Source organism: Palaemon carinicauda, chromosome 3 (assembly GCF_036898095.1).
Source record: "Palaemon carinicauda isolate YSFRI2023 chromosome 3, ASM3689809v2, whole genome shotgun sequence".
In the NCBI taxonomy this organism is placed as follows: domain Eukaryota; kingdom Metazoa; phylum Arthropoda; class Malacostraca; order Decapoda; family Palaemonidae; genus Palaemon; species Palaemon carinicauda.
This window is the reverse complement of record NC_090727.1, coordinates 170,013,809-170,028,335: the sequence shown is the minus strand read 5'-3', so window position 1 is coordinate 170,028,335 and position 14,527 is coordinate 170,013,809. Positions and strand designations below refer to the sequence as shown.

The following is a 14,527-nucleotide window of genomic DNA, read 5'->3' as shown; positions in this document are numbered from 1 at the left end:
GCATCGACCTGGGCACCTCTAGGTACATTTCTATGTTCATCAGGAGCTTCGAACAAGCTTGCCCTCCTCAAGCCTCCAGGGTGCCGCAGTGGGACTTGGCAAGGGTATTGAAAATGTTAAGAGGTCCCCTGTTCGAACCCCTGAAGGATATAGTAGACAGGGATCTCACTCTAAAGATGGTCTTCTTGTTGGCCTTGGCCTCTGCTAAGAGAGTAGGAGAGATCCATGGGTTGTCTTACGACATCTCTCATTCGAAGGGGTGGAGAGAAATCTCCCTCAAGTTCGTCCCTTCTTTCGTGGCAAAAACTCAGAATCCAGCGGTCTGGGATCCGAAGTTCGAGGGATTTTCAATGCCAGCCATTCCTAAGATAGGGAATCCAGAAGATTGGAAGTTGTGCCCCGTCCGTGCCGTTAGAAAGTACCTTGAGAGGACTGCCCATCTCCGCCCTGGTATCAAAAATCTTTTCGTCTCCACGGGTGTTACGAAAAAGCAGGTATCTAAGAATACCATCTCCTTTTGGTTGAGACAGGTTATTGTCAGAGCCTATAATGAGGAGGGACTGCCCCTGCCAGGTACTCTTAGGCCCCATGACATTAGGGGTCTAAGCACGTCTTTAGCTTTTGAGAGGAACATGGCGGTGGGCCAGATCCTTCGAGCAGGCACCTGGTCGAATCAGTCGACCTTCACAGCACATTATCTCAAGGATTACTCGAGGAGATCTTTAGACGGTTTTTCTATTGGGACAGTCATCTCCGGGCTCCAAGCGATTTAACGGTGAAGCCCCAGGTACAATCGCGGATAACAAAACCAAGAGAGACAGGTTCGTTCCTTTTCACCCTAGTCCCCGTTTTCCTATCCCTGCTCGGAGATAACCACACATACAAACCAAAGAAGACACGTCTCTGCAACTTCGTCACAGGACTCAGCATCATGGAATTTTTTAAAGGGTGAGTACATAGACACTAACATGAGCTCTTTGTGTAGTTTACCCTACCTTTCATTTTCCGATATATTATGCAACCTAGTTCACATCTAGGTTACGGGACGTCTGGTTAGCTGGGTCTGAAGTTCAGGAAGACACTCCCACCTCCTAAAGTGTAAGTCTCCTCCTAAAGTGTAAGTCTCCTAAGAAAGTAGTTCGAGGTAAGTCTCTGTGTTGGAACAAATCACAAATTTTAAGTAATTTGTATTTTTCCTAACATACTTACCGAGAACTACTTTCGGGTAATGACCCTCCCTACCTTCCCCGAGTGCCTTTCTGCCCTTGAAGAACCTTTTGTACCATCCTAGGAACTTACTGACGAGCGAGACCCAAGCTAACTCCGACCTAGCTCAGGACTACCCTCAGGGCACGTTCTCCTTACGCCTGGGTTAGTCCTCATAGAAAACGGAAGCAGGGTAGGCTACACAAAACTCTGGTCAGTTGAGAGGAGATTCCAGGTAACTCCTAAGAAAGTAGTTCTCGGTAAGTATGTTAGGAAAAATACAAATTACTTAAAATTTGTGATATTGAAGGAATTCTATTCTTTCAATATAGGTTCGGTCTCAGCAAAAGGCTGTAAAAGGGTACACAAGGTATGTTAGAAATTAACTACTGTATAATAATACTTTAGTTTTCTGTTTGCAGTATATACTATATTGCAAATATACTGGCTACTGTATAATCATGTACTGTAGTTCAGCCGGTGTGTTGCCAGCATGGCTAGCACCTGGCGGCACAGTCCGGCCGGCATGTCGTTGACTGGACTAGAAAAATAGAAAAGAGACATACTTATGTATCCCGCCCGGCCAATTGCTGTGACCTTCCCTTCCAATATTAAGACTATAGAGTTTCCTGATCAGGGAAACCCAAAGAGAAGGGTTCTAACCTTTAGGGATAGAAAAGTGTACTACCACTGATCCTTTTAAAATATTTAATATTGTAGGGTAAGTTGTAAACTGATTTCTAATCAGAGTATTGAAGGAATTCTATTCTTTCAATATAGGATTGGTCTCAGCAAAAGACTGGGCAAGGATACACATGATATGTTGGAAAATAACTACTGTATAATATATACAATAGTTTTCTATCTGCAGTATATACTCTACTGCAAAAATACTGGCTACTTTATAATCATATACTGTAGTTCATCCGGCATATTGCCGGCAGGGCTAGTCCCTGGTGGCACAGTCCGGGCCGGCGGCACTGGTACAGTCGGCATGCCGCCGACTGAGTAAGTACCTGATGTTACTGGCCCGGCCGGCATGCTAGTTGGTTAGTACCTGGCGGCACTAGCTGATAGAGAGAGAGAATGCATGAAGTGAAGGACTGCCTTATTACAATGTATGTTTACACTAAATAAGGATGTAAGTGTATAAACTTACTGCCTTCCTCCCAAAAGAAGGTTCAAATGGAAGGGGAGAATGCATCATTCAGGCTTCCATCCAGCCGCAAAGACCGTTGCTGGTGTTGCCGGTTACAGGACTGTGGATGGCAGTCCAAGGGAGGACTGAAGAACCTTCAGCGACAGAGGGGTCTCCCACCGGCAGCCGCCATAGCAGGCACAACCTTCCCGGATCCTTATGTCCGTAAGGGAAAGACTGATTGGCTAAACAGCTGCTTATGTAGGAGCCCGGACGGCCCCGCAACCCACCGGCGATCAGTGAGATTGCAGGACGACGGCCACAAGGAATGCGATGTCTAAGACATCGCTAAAGGACAGAGGGGGCAGGGAAAAGGGTCCTGTATAAAGTGTGAAAGAAGGCGGCAAGGGTGCCGCCGCTACCACACAAGGAAGAAACTCTGTTTCGATATTGGCGCCATCCTAGGCGGCAGAAGAATATCTATTCTTCAGCCTAGGGTCTGCCGAAATGGTGTTAAGAGGCGGCAATCCTGTCGCTGCCTCTCAACACAGGAGAAACATCGTTTCAGTGTCGGCGCCATCCTAGGTGGCAGAAGAATGTCTATTCTTCAGCCTAGGGTCTGCCAACACAGGACTAGTCTTCTAGACCGCAGGGGAGAAGGTGGCGGCATCATGCTACCACTGCAGGTGCGGCCTAGGGAAGCTAAGCCTCCTATACCGGCGGCTAAGCCGGCAGGGGAGTTGACTACTCACCCTGTAGCTCTGCCGCCGGCAGAAAGACTGAATACTCTGAGATTCTGTTGAAAACCAAAGCGGGTTCTCGCCGGCAAAGGTGGAGACAGAAAAACCCTAGCCTAGTCAAGCCGGAGTGAAATACTCTATGGCAAGACCAGAAAGGGTTGCCGCCTACGGCCGCACTCAGAGGGAAGGAGGGATTACCCTTAAAACTCCACAGGAGACAAGTATCGAGTCATATGATTCTAGGAGATGTACTATTTCCCATTGAATCAATAAAACGATACACGAGGGTAACTGGGGATAATGTCTGAAAGTATATTACATCGCTTAGGCTAGGTAGCCTAGACAAGGCGAGATCTCGGTTACCTAAATCACCGAAACTTAACATATACGATCGACAAAAGGAAGAGGAAATTATGCATAAAATAGATATCTTTACTAGTATAATTGTGCCTAAATAGCTTTCATAAATTATTAATGCTATTACAACCGGGAATCGTTCTGCTAACTAAATAACACATGCATAATGAACGATAGCGCCCATGGTGCCTCCGGTAACAGGCCTAGCTCCTAAACACAATAAATTACTCTAATTTCACTGTGGAGCAGGAGCTAAAAATTATACACAGTAAAGAATCAATACTCAACTTTCCAGAGGCGAAAGAAGCTGGAGATTGCATAATAAATCCTCACAAAAACGATCAAAACGTTAGATCAACAGGGAATACCACCGTGCGAAATCGCTACAAAAATAGGAATAACCGACATCTTGGATATGGTGCCATGTAGATACTCAATAGTAGTATGGGAGGAAGGGTAGCCTTGATAATGGCTCCCCTTCTAATTTGCCACTCTTCTCCCTTGAGGCGAAAACGCTATTCGGGGTGAAGATTACTGTGTCGTATCAAGATATACGTCCCCTGATATTATGTTATATCCTTAAGAGAAATTTTAAGGATATTCGCGCCAGGAGTTAGAATTCTAGAGACCTAAAGGTGAATTCTCTGGGAATATCACTGTAGTTCAAATATCCCTTGGAAGCTACTGATAGGAACCTTCCATCAGGACGATATGGCTTGAGCCCAAAAATATTTTCATAATTCCAAAAGTATCTCTTGTGTAATGTGCGAACTCTGACATTTTTCATCCAAAACTAGTCTTAAAATTTTGCCCTTTACACGGTAATATACGGTATTCTCATTTATGGCATAGTGGGGTTGCTATGGTAACCAACCATGATGCAACAGAATCCATTTTCTTTTATTGTCTGGTTTTAGAAAATGGAACTAGAAGTGTACCCATTTAAATGACTCAGGTCTGTATAGCAAGAAAAAATACAAATTGCTTTTAGAAATTGTATTAGTGGAATGCTTGCCCTTTTCCTGCATGTTTTGTTATTTATTTTCTTTATTTTCTATACATATATCTGCAAATTTGAATAGTATTACAGTGAACCCTCGTTTATCGCGGTAGATAGGTTCCAAACCCAACCGCGATAGCTGAAAATCCGCGAAGTAGGGACACCATATTTACGTATTTATTTATTCAGACTTTTAAAACCTTCCCTTTACGTAGTACTGTTAACAAACTACCCTTTAATGTACAGAACACTTAAGGCATGTACTACAGTACCCTAAACTAAAACAGGCACAAATATTAAAGGCGATTTTATATCATGCGTTTCGTAAACACGCCAAAAAGCACGATAAATAATGACAACCAATGTTTTGTTTACGTTTATCTCTGATCATAATGAAGAAACAAACGCATTTACACATCTGTGTGTAGGTTAGTTTTTGCATCGATTATATTGATTATATGTTGATTTTGTTATTACCAATGTTTTACTTAATTTTTAAATATTTAACTTAGCCGGTGAATATATAATAGCTGCAACTCTGTTGCTCGACAGACAAAAAACAGTAAAAACTTGCCAGCGATCGCTATACAGGTTGCGGGTGTGCCCACCAGCGCCAACTGTCGGCCAGATACCACACTCGATGTAAACAAAGACTCAATTTCTTCTCTGTCGACGTGTCGACAAGACGTACTTTACTCGCTGTTGAACCTGGAGTTTTTTCACATCATATTTGGTGAAGTACTTTAATTTGGTTTGAACTTTCGCAGTACAGGTGTTTTTCTTCAAATAAATCCTTGAACTCTTTTTTGGATCGGATTAATTGTTGATGACTTAGATCGTTTTTTGGAATTTTCCCTTGACTAATTCAAAATGGCTGACCTTTCACAAGTTCCCAAGTTCAGAAAATGTAATGCTAGGGATTGTCATAGGCGTCTTCCCAAGGCTTCTCTCGACCCTCACACTGTTTGTTCCAATTGTCGGGGTAAAACCTGCCAATTGGAAGATCGGTGTGAGGAATGCGTGGGCCTGTCGGAATTCGATTTTCTCGAATTTGAGAAATATACACGCAGACTAGAGAGAGATAGGGTAAGGAGAAGTTCTTCCAGGTCGGTAGATTTTTCCTCTCCACATGCCCCTGAACCTAATCCTTCCCCTGTAGTGGTTGTTCCTAACCCCCCTCCTAGCACTCAGGAACCGTCGATGCAAGACATGATGCGTGCTATCCATACCTTGGGGGAGAGAGTTGAGGCCCTTGCAAGTGACCGCAATCAACTCATGGCGGACGTAAAGGAACTAAAGTGCCAAAGTGCCGCGGCTGAAAGTGTTAAAGTGCCTAGTGTTTCTCAAAGTGTTGTGAACAGTGTTGCGCTTGAGGGTTCGTCTGTTCGTGCCTGTCGTCCTCCTAGTCCGGGACCTCTTGCAAGCTCCCAAGCCCAGGGGAGAAGCAATGTCGTACGACTCATGGGTTCGAGAGGCCTTGATCAGCGAACAGACGTTCCCTCTATGGTATCAGGCGTATCTCCCCAAGATCGCCCCTACCAACGTAAGACGAGAGAGCCCATTTTTACCTCGTCGTCTTAAGGTGTTTCTCGTAAGAAACCTTGGACCAAGGTCTCCCGACCTTTGAAGCGTAAGTCGGTCCCTTCAGGACAAGTCCAACGTCCCGGTTGTAGCCACTGGGACAGTTCGGACTCGTTGCCGTCATCTGATGACTGCTCGCCGCCTAAGAGAGGCAAAGCTGTGCCGCCTCAGTCGCTCACCCCGTCTGTTGCCGCACCTGCTTCCGTAGACCCTAAATGGGTATTGCTGCAGGACATGCAGTCCAAGCTTGCGTCCTTGATGGAGGACTTCAATGCGGAGAAGGTTGCTGCTGAACCTTCTGGCCAACAACCATCCAAGCGGTCTGTTGTGCGTCCTGTTGACGTTGAGGTAGCTTTCTCGCGTCAACCAGTTGGGGTAGCACCTCCACCGATGCGACCCAGTGTGGGTTGCCAGCCGCACGTTGACGTTAGGCGACGCACGGAGGTGGTTGTTGACGTTCAGGACGTTCATCAACCATCAGAGGTGACTTGTTTTGACGCGGTGCGTCAACCTCCGCAACCCGGTATGGTGTTGACTGCACAACCCAGACGGTCTAAACAGTCTCGGGTGGACGCTGTGCGTCCTCGCGCAACCATGGTTGTTGACAGTTCCCAGACTGTGCAGCAGTTCCATGACGCTGCGTCCGGCTCCGTCACGCATGCACCAGTGCGACCGGACTCGGCGAGTGCAAACGTTGCCCACTCCTTTGCCGTTTCCTCATCAGCTATCGGATGAGGAACTATCAGATGAGGATGTTGCTGAACCACAAGAGGATCAACCTTCAGAACTTGATGAGCCTAAGGCAACTCAACCATCCTTGGACTTTAGAAAAGTCATGGCTGTATTTAAGGAGTTGTTCCCTGACCACTTTGTTTCTGTGGCTCCTCGTTCGCCGCCGTCGGAGTTTGTATTAGGCGTACCTGCTACCGTACCTGCCTTTACTAAACTCGTTCTCTCTCGCTCATCCAAGAGAGCTTTGCGGCTGTTGGGAGATTGGTTAGAGACCAAGAAGAGTTTAGGAAAGACAGCTTTTGCCTTTCCCCCATCTAAACTCTCGTCTAGATCGAGCGTCTGGTATGCCACGGGAGAAGTTCTCGGCTTGGGAGTTCCTGCCTCTGCCCAGGGCGACTTCTCAAGTCTTGTAGACTCTCCCCGCCGCCTTGCCATGAGACGCTCGAAGATTAGTTGGTATATTTAGGGCTTTCGAAGTCTTTAACTTCCTAGACTGGTGCTCAGGAGCCCTGAGCAGGAAAATCTCTTCTGCAGATAAGGATGTTTCCTTGCTCATTATGTCCTGCATGGACAAGGCCGTCCGTGATGGGTCCAACGAGCTTGCCGCCTCTTTCACGTCCGGAGTCCTGAAGAAGCGAGAGTCTCTATGTTCTTTCCTGTCTGCTGGAGTGACGCCATGCCAAAGATCTGAGCTACTCTTTGCTCCCCTTTCCAAGTGCCTGTTTCCTGAAGTCTTGGTTAAGGAAATTGCCTTGTCTCTAGTTCAGAAGGACACCCACGATCTAGTTGCGTCCTCGGCTCGCAAAGCTCCCCCTTTGCCTACCTTGTCTGCTAGACCGAGGATAGACACTCCAGCGTCTCGTTTTATTCCGCCCTTTCGTGGCAGAGCCTCCAGCAGGGGAGGTGCTCGTGCCGAAGGGAAGCGAGGGAAGAGGAAAGGATCCAAGTCCTCTAAGGGCAGAGTCTGACTGCCCGCAACTTCAGACAGCAGTAGGAGCCAGACTTCAGAACTTCTGGCAAGCCTGGGAGAAGAGAGGCGCAGATCAACAATCTGTGAGGTTACTCAGAGAGGGGTACAAAATCCCTTTTGTACGCAAACCCCCTCTAGCGACGTCCCCATCGATCTCTCTCCCAGGTACAGAGAGGAAGAAAAGAGACAAGCCCTGAAACTGGAAGTGTCTCTTTTGCTAGAGAAGGGAGCGGTGGTCAAAGTCTCGGACCTTCAATCACCGGGGTTTTACAACCGTCTCTTCCTAGTATCAAAGAAGACAGGAGGTTGGAGACCGGTGCTAGACGTCAGTGCTCTGAATGTCTTTGTCACAAAGACGAAGTTTTCCATGGAGACCACAAAGTCAGTCTTAGCAGCGGTCAGAAAGGAAGACTGGATGGTCTCGCTAGACCTAAGGGACGCCTACTTCCACATTCCCATTCACTCAGACTCCCAACCTTTTCTGAGATTCGTCTTCGAAGATGTGGTTTACCAGTTTCGGGCCCTGTGCTTTGGCCTAAGCACAGCTCCTCTCGTATTTACGAGGCTAATGAGGAATGTGGCGAAATTCCTCCACTTATCGGACATCCGAGCCTCCCTTTATTTGAACGACTGGCTTCTCAGAGCCTCTTCCAGTCGTCGCTGTCTGAAGGATCTCAAGTGGACTCTAGATCTGACCAAGGAATTGGGACTCCTAGTCAATTTGGAAAAGTCGCAGTTGGTCCCATCCCAAACTATTCTGTATTTAGGGATGGAGATTCACAGTCAAGCTTTTCGGGCTTTTCCGTCGGCCCCCAGAATAGATCAAGCCCTGCTCTCCATCCAGAAGATGCTGAAGAAAGAACGCTGCTCAGTCAGGCTGTGGATGAGTCTGGTAGGGACGCTGTCATCCCTGGAGCAATTTGTATCACTAGGAAGACTACACCTCCGTCCTCTTCAATTCCATCTGGCTTTTCACTGGAAAAAGGACAAGACGCTAGAGGCGGTCTCGATCCCGATTTCCGGAAAGATAAAGTCTTGTCTGACTTGGTGGAAGGACAATATCAACCTAAGAGAGGGTCTTCCCCTGGCAGTTCAGATACCCAACCACGTTCTCTTCTCGGACGCATCGGACTTGGGCTGGGGCGCGACGCTGGACGGTCGGGAATGCTCAGGTCTGGAACTCGAGTCAGAGGAGCATGCATATCAACTGCAAGGAGCTGTTGGCAGTTCATCTGGCCTTGAAAAGCTTCGAGTTTCTCCTTCGAGGCAAAGTGGTGGAAGTAAACTCGGACAACACCACGGCCTTGGCGTACATCTCCAAACAGGGAGGTACCCACTCACTGACGTTGTACGAGATCGCAAGGGACCTGCTCACCTGGTCAAAAGGTCGAGACATCTCCCTAGTAACGAGGTTCATCCAGGGCGACTTGAACGTCCTAGCAGATTGTCTCAGTCGGAAAGGTCAAGTAATTCCAACCGAATGGACCCTCCACAAGGATGTGTGCAAGAGACTTTGGGCCACTTGGGGTCAACCCACCATAGATCTCTTTGCAACCTCGCTGACCAAGAGGCTTCCAATATATTGCTCTCCAGTCCCGGACCCAGCAGCAATACATATAGATGCCTTCCTCCTAGATTGGTCACATCTGGATCTTTACGCATTCCCACCATTCAAGATTGTCAACAAGGTACTGCAGAAGTTCGCCTCTCACGAAGGGACAAGGTTGACGTTAGTTGCTCCCCTCTGGCCCGCGAGAGAATGGTTCACCGAGGTACTTCGATGGTTAGTAGACGTTCCCAGAAGTCTTCCTCTAAGAGTAGACCTTCTACGTCAGCCACACGTAAAGAAGGTACACCAAAGCCTCCACGCTCTTCGTCTGACTGCCTTCAGACTATCGAAAGACTCTCGAGAGCTAGAGGCTTTTCGAAGGAGGCAGCCAGAGCGATTGCTAGAGCAAGGAGAGCGTCTACCATTAGAGTCTACCAATCGAAGTGGGAAGTCTTCCGAGACTGGTGCAAGTCAGTTTCTGTATCCTCGACCAGTACCTCTGTAGCCCAAATAGCTGATTTTCTCTTATACCTGAGAAAAGGACGATCCCTTTCAGCTCCCACTATCAAGGGCTACAGAAGCATGTTGGCATCGGTCTTCCGGCATAGAGGCTTAGATCTTTCCAACAATAAAGATCTGCAAGACCTCCTGAAGTCTTTCGAGACCACTAAGGAGCGTCGTTTGGCTACTCCTGGGTGGAATTTAGACGTGGTCCTAAGATTCCTCATGTCAGACAGGTTTGAGCCTTTACAGTCAGCCTCCCTGAAAGATCTCACTCTTAAGACTCTTTTCCTGGTATGCTTAGCCTCGGCTAAAAGAGTCAGTGAGATTCATGCCTTCAGCAAGAACATTGGATTTTCGTCGGAAAAAGCTACTTGTTCGCTGCAACTTGGTTTTCTTGCCAAAAATGAGCTACCTTCTCGGCCTTGGCCTAAATCTTTCGATATTCCCAGCTTATCGGAGATCGTAGGCAATGAACTAGAAAGAGTCTTATGCCCTGTTAGAGCTCTTAAGTTCTACTTAGATCGTACTAAACCTTTACGAGGCCAATCTGAAGCTTTATGGTGTTCAGTTAAGAAACCATCCTTGCCTATGTCAAAGAATGCTTTGTCATACTTTATCAGATTGTTAATACGAGAAGCTCATTCACATCTGAGTGAGGAAGACCGATCTTTGCTTAAGGTTAAGACGCACGAGGTTAGAGCTGTAGCAACTTCCGTGGCCTTTAAGCAAAATAGATCTCTGCAAAGTATAATGGACGCAACCTATTGGAGAAGCAAGTCAGTGTTCGCGTCATTTTACTTGAAAGATGTCCAGTCTCTTTACGAGAACTGCTACACACTGGGACCATTCGTAGCAGCGAGTGCAGTAGTGGGTGAGGGCTCAACCACTACAATTCCCTAATTCCATATCCTTTTAATCTGTCTCTTGAAATGTTTTTTAATGTTGTTTTTATGGGTTGTCCGGAAGGCTAAGAAGCCTTTCGCATCCTGGTTGATTTGGCGGGTGGTCAAAGTCATTTCTTGAGAGCGCCCAGATTAGGGGTTTGATGAGGTCCTGTTGTATGGGTTGCAGCCCTTGATACTTCAGCTCCTAGGGGTCTGTCAGCATCCTAAGAGGATCGCGAGGCTCCGTAAGGAAGACGTACTTGCAAGGCAGAGTAATCGTCTAAGTCGACTTCCTTACCAGGTACCTATTTATTTTGTTTTTGTTATATTGATAACTTCCAAAATGAAATAAAAACTCTTAGCTTATACGATGTAAACATATTTAACTGGTCTCTACCCACCTCCTTGGGTGTGAATCAGCTATTATATATTCACCGGCTAAGTTAAATATTTAAAAATGATATTTTAATTATAAAATAAATTTTTGAATATACTTACCCGGTGAATATATAAATTAAACGACCCTCCCTTCCTCCCCAATAGAGACGCAGTGGGATGAGAAGAAATTGAGTCTTTGTTTACATCGAGTGTGGTATCTGGCCGACAGTTGGCGCTGGTGGGCACACCCGCAACCTGTATAGCGATCGCTGGCGAGTTTTTACTGTTTTTTGTCTGTCGAGCAACAGAGTTGCAGCTATTATATATTCACCGGGTAAGTATATTCAAAAATTTATTTTATAATTAAAATATCATTTTTCTTAGGACTTCCAAATAAATGAAATGAATGCCATTTATATAATGTTTTTCTTTATGATGCCGCCTGAAACGGAAACCTTCCATTCATTTACTGTACGCTCCATCTTCGATCGTAATAAACAAACGAAGGCATTAAACGGGCATAATGAAAGTGATAAATAATGATATTAAAAGCTTTTAGTAAATATGTTATTACAAATATTATTTACCGTATCTATATAAAATCCTACATACGTAGCAAAGCAGGAAAACCATTTTTTTTTCTTTTTTTTTTTGGCGTTTAATCAACAATAACAAACTGCCGCTAATGACCGAATGATAATTTACGAGAGAGAGAGAGAGAGAGAGAGAGAGAGAGAGAGAGAGAGAGAGAGAGAGAGAGAGAGAGATGAGTTGTTTTAAATGTAATAAACAAAAAAATATGATAGGTTATAACATGTATATTCAGACTTTTAAAATCTTCCCTTTACGTAGTACTGTTAACAAACTACCCTTTAATGTACAGAACACTTAATACATGTACTACAGTACCCTAAACTAAAACAGGCACAAATATTAAAATGTTAGAATATTAAAGTAGTATAAAAAAATAAAGATTTTTATTGTACTCACCACGAAAGAAGTTGAAGAAAAACTTGAATGATGATGGCGATGAATTTGCTGCACAGTAGAAATGATGATGATGAAGCTGATGATGTCTTTTACTGTGCAGCCAATGATAGTATTTTACGTCTCTTCAGACGGAGGTGTCTTTTCCTGGGACACCTCTTCAACTTCTTCCTGGGACACTTCTTCAATTTCTTCCGAAGGCATAGTAGCAGGAGGAACTGGCTCTTTCTTGCGAGGCTGGAAGAACATTGTGATCGGAAGTTGCTGTCGCTGCTTCTTTTTTCGCTCAAAGAGCATCCTGTAGGGAGTCATATCTTCATCGATTTTGTTGCAGAATTGCATAGAATGAACCATATCCTCGTCCCACTCTTGCGACAATTCTTTCAACTCCTTCGCAAGGTTGCAGAGCTTGGCAAGTCGTTCTAATGTTAAGCCCGTTTCTTCGACATTTTCTTGGGTCTCTTCCTGTGTTTCACTGTCTTCGTCACTGGCCGATTTCGTCAGGTCTTCGAGGGCTGCGTCAGTTAGCGGCTGGGAATGGCAGTCCAACAACTCGTCAACATCTTCAGTCGTCATGTCGCCAAACCCGTCACCTCCAATTATCGCAGCCAACTGCACAGATTTCCGTATTGCAGAGTGTTGAATCTCAGCGGGTGTAAATCCCTCATCATCGTAAACAATCTGGGGCCACAACTTCTTCCAGCTTGCATTAAAAGTAGCAGGTTTCATTTCTTTCAGTGCCTTCTGGATGTTCTGCAGGCACGTGGCTATTATGTACTTCCGCCAGTACGCCTTCAAATTGAATGTTTCATCTTCATCATCTTGGCAGCATCCACACACGCAACGAGGTCCGCCAAGGTATTCTTCGTGTAGAGGGCCTTGAACGCCCTGATAACCCCCTGGTCCATCGGTTGAATTAATGACGTTGTGTTGGGTGGCAGGAACTCAACCTGAATGCCCTCATGCAACAGATCAGTTGCGTGTCCACCAGCGTTATCCATAAGGAGAAGGATCTGAAATGGCAAGCCCTTCTCTAAGAGATATTTACTGACTTGCGGGATAAAACACTGGTGGAACCAGTTGGAGGTCAGCATCTTCGTAATCCATGCTTTTGGATTATGCATCCAGTACACGGGAAGGAGATTCTTATTTTTATTTTTCAAAGCGCGAGGGTTTTTCGATTTGTAAATAAGCCCCGGCTTTAGCAAAAATCCAGCAGCATTGCCACACATCACGAGGGTAACACGATCTTTGAATGCTTTAAAGCCAGAGGCTTTGGCTTCTTCTTTGAACAGGAAAGTTCGCGACGGCATTCTCTTCCAAAACAAGCCGGTCTCATCCATATTAAACACTTGTTCGGGCTTGTATCCACCTTCAGTGATAGTGTCTTAAATGTCTCATTCGTGTAAGTTTCAGCAGCGGTAGTGTCAGCAAAAGCAGCCTCGCCATGCAGTGAAACGCTTTTCAGGCCGAAGCGTTTCTGAAACTTCGCGAACCATCCTTTGCTGGCGGAAAAACGTGGTTTCTGAGGCTGGGAATCAGTGGATGTCCCTGCTTGAGGTTCATCTAGTACATCATCTTCGTCTTCTTCAGCATGGTCGCCATCGTCGTCTTGAGTTTCCTTTGCCGCAAAATTCTCATACTAACCCAAAGCCTTGGTTCGGATGGTGTTCGTATCCAAGGCTATGTTCTTCTTTCGGCAGTCGACAATCCAGACTGCTAAAGCACCTTCCATATGGACGATCGTTTTATTACGAGCGGTAACAATTCGCTTCGCTGACCTGCTAACGGTGATGGCTGCCGTCTTTCTAATGTTCGCCTCGTCCTTCTTAATGTAGCGAACGGTGGATTTGTTCACTCCAAAATGGCGGGCTGCGGCCGCGTAACTTCTGCCTTCTTTCAACATATCGAGAAGTGTCACCTTCTCAGCAATCGTCATCATTTTTCGGTGGTGTTTAGGCTCACTACCAGCCTTAGTAGAAGCAGAACGCTTGGGAGCCATTGAACGCTTGGGAGCCATTGTAGGGGTTAAACAGAAAGTTCAACAAAAAGTTCAACTTCAGACAGTCACGCACAGCACAGATTAAAGTTACACAGTAACGTAGCAGCATCTACCCGGCGAGAGAGCGGCAGACAAAGTGGCCACGAGAAGATGCTGCGGATCGGAGAAGCGGTCAAAACACCAATCACAGGCTAGATTACAAAACTTGGGAGCTGATTCATCATCTATCAGCACTGGAACCAATCACAGTCCGTCTTACATGCTACGTAGTAGTTACAAATTCAAATACAAGGTACTATATACAGTATGCTTTACGTACGCTATTTTACGCTTGTTTTGTTGTAGGATATGTACGCTTAGTTGAGATGTGATTTTTGCAACAAAGAAGATTATTGGATGCAGTACTACGTACGTATACATACAAAAGATTCATGGAAAAGATGCACATCCATTACATTTGTAGTAGTAGCCATCAGCAGCCTTACACCATTCAAATATG

General features: G+C 45.7%; 1 protein-coding gene across 3 annotated transcripts in view; it reads left to right on the top strand.

The window, feature by feature from the left end:
* LOC137638759 (ubiquitin carboxyl-terminal hydrolase 48-like) overlaps window positions 1-14,527 on the top strand; it is a 355,352-nt gene that overhangs the window by 169,965 nt on the left and 170,860 nt on the right. The window lies entirely within an intron of this gene.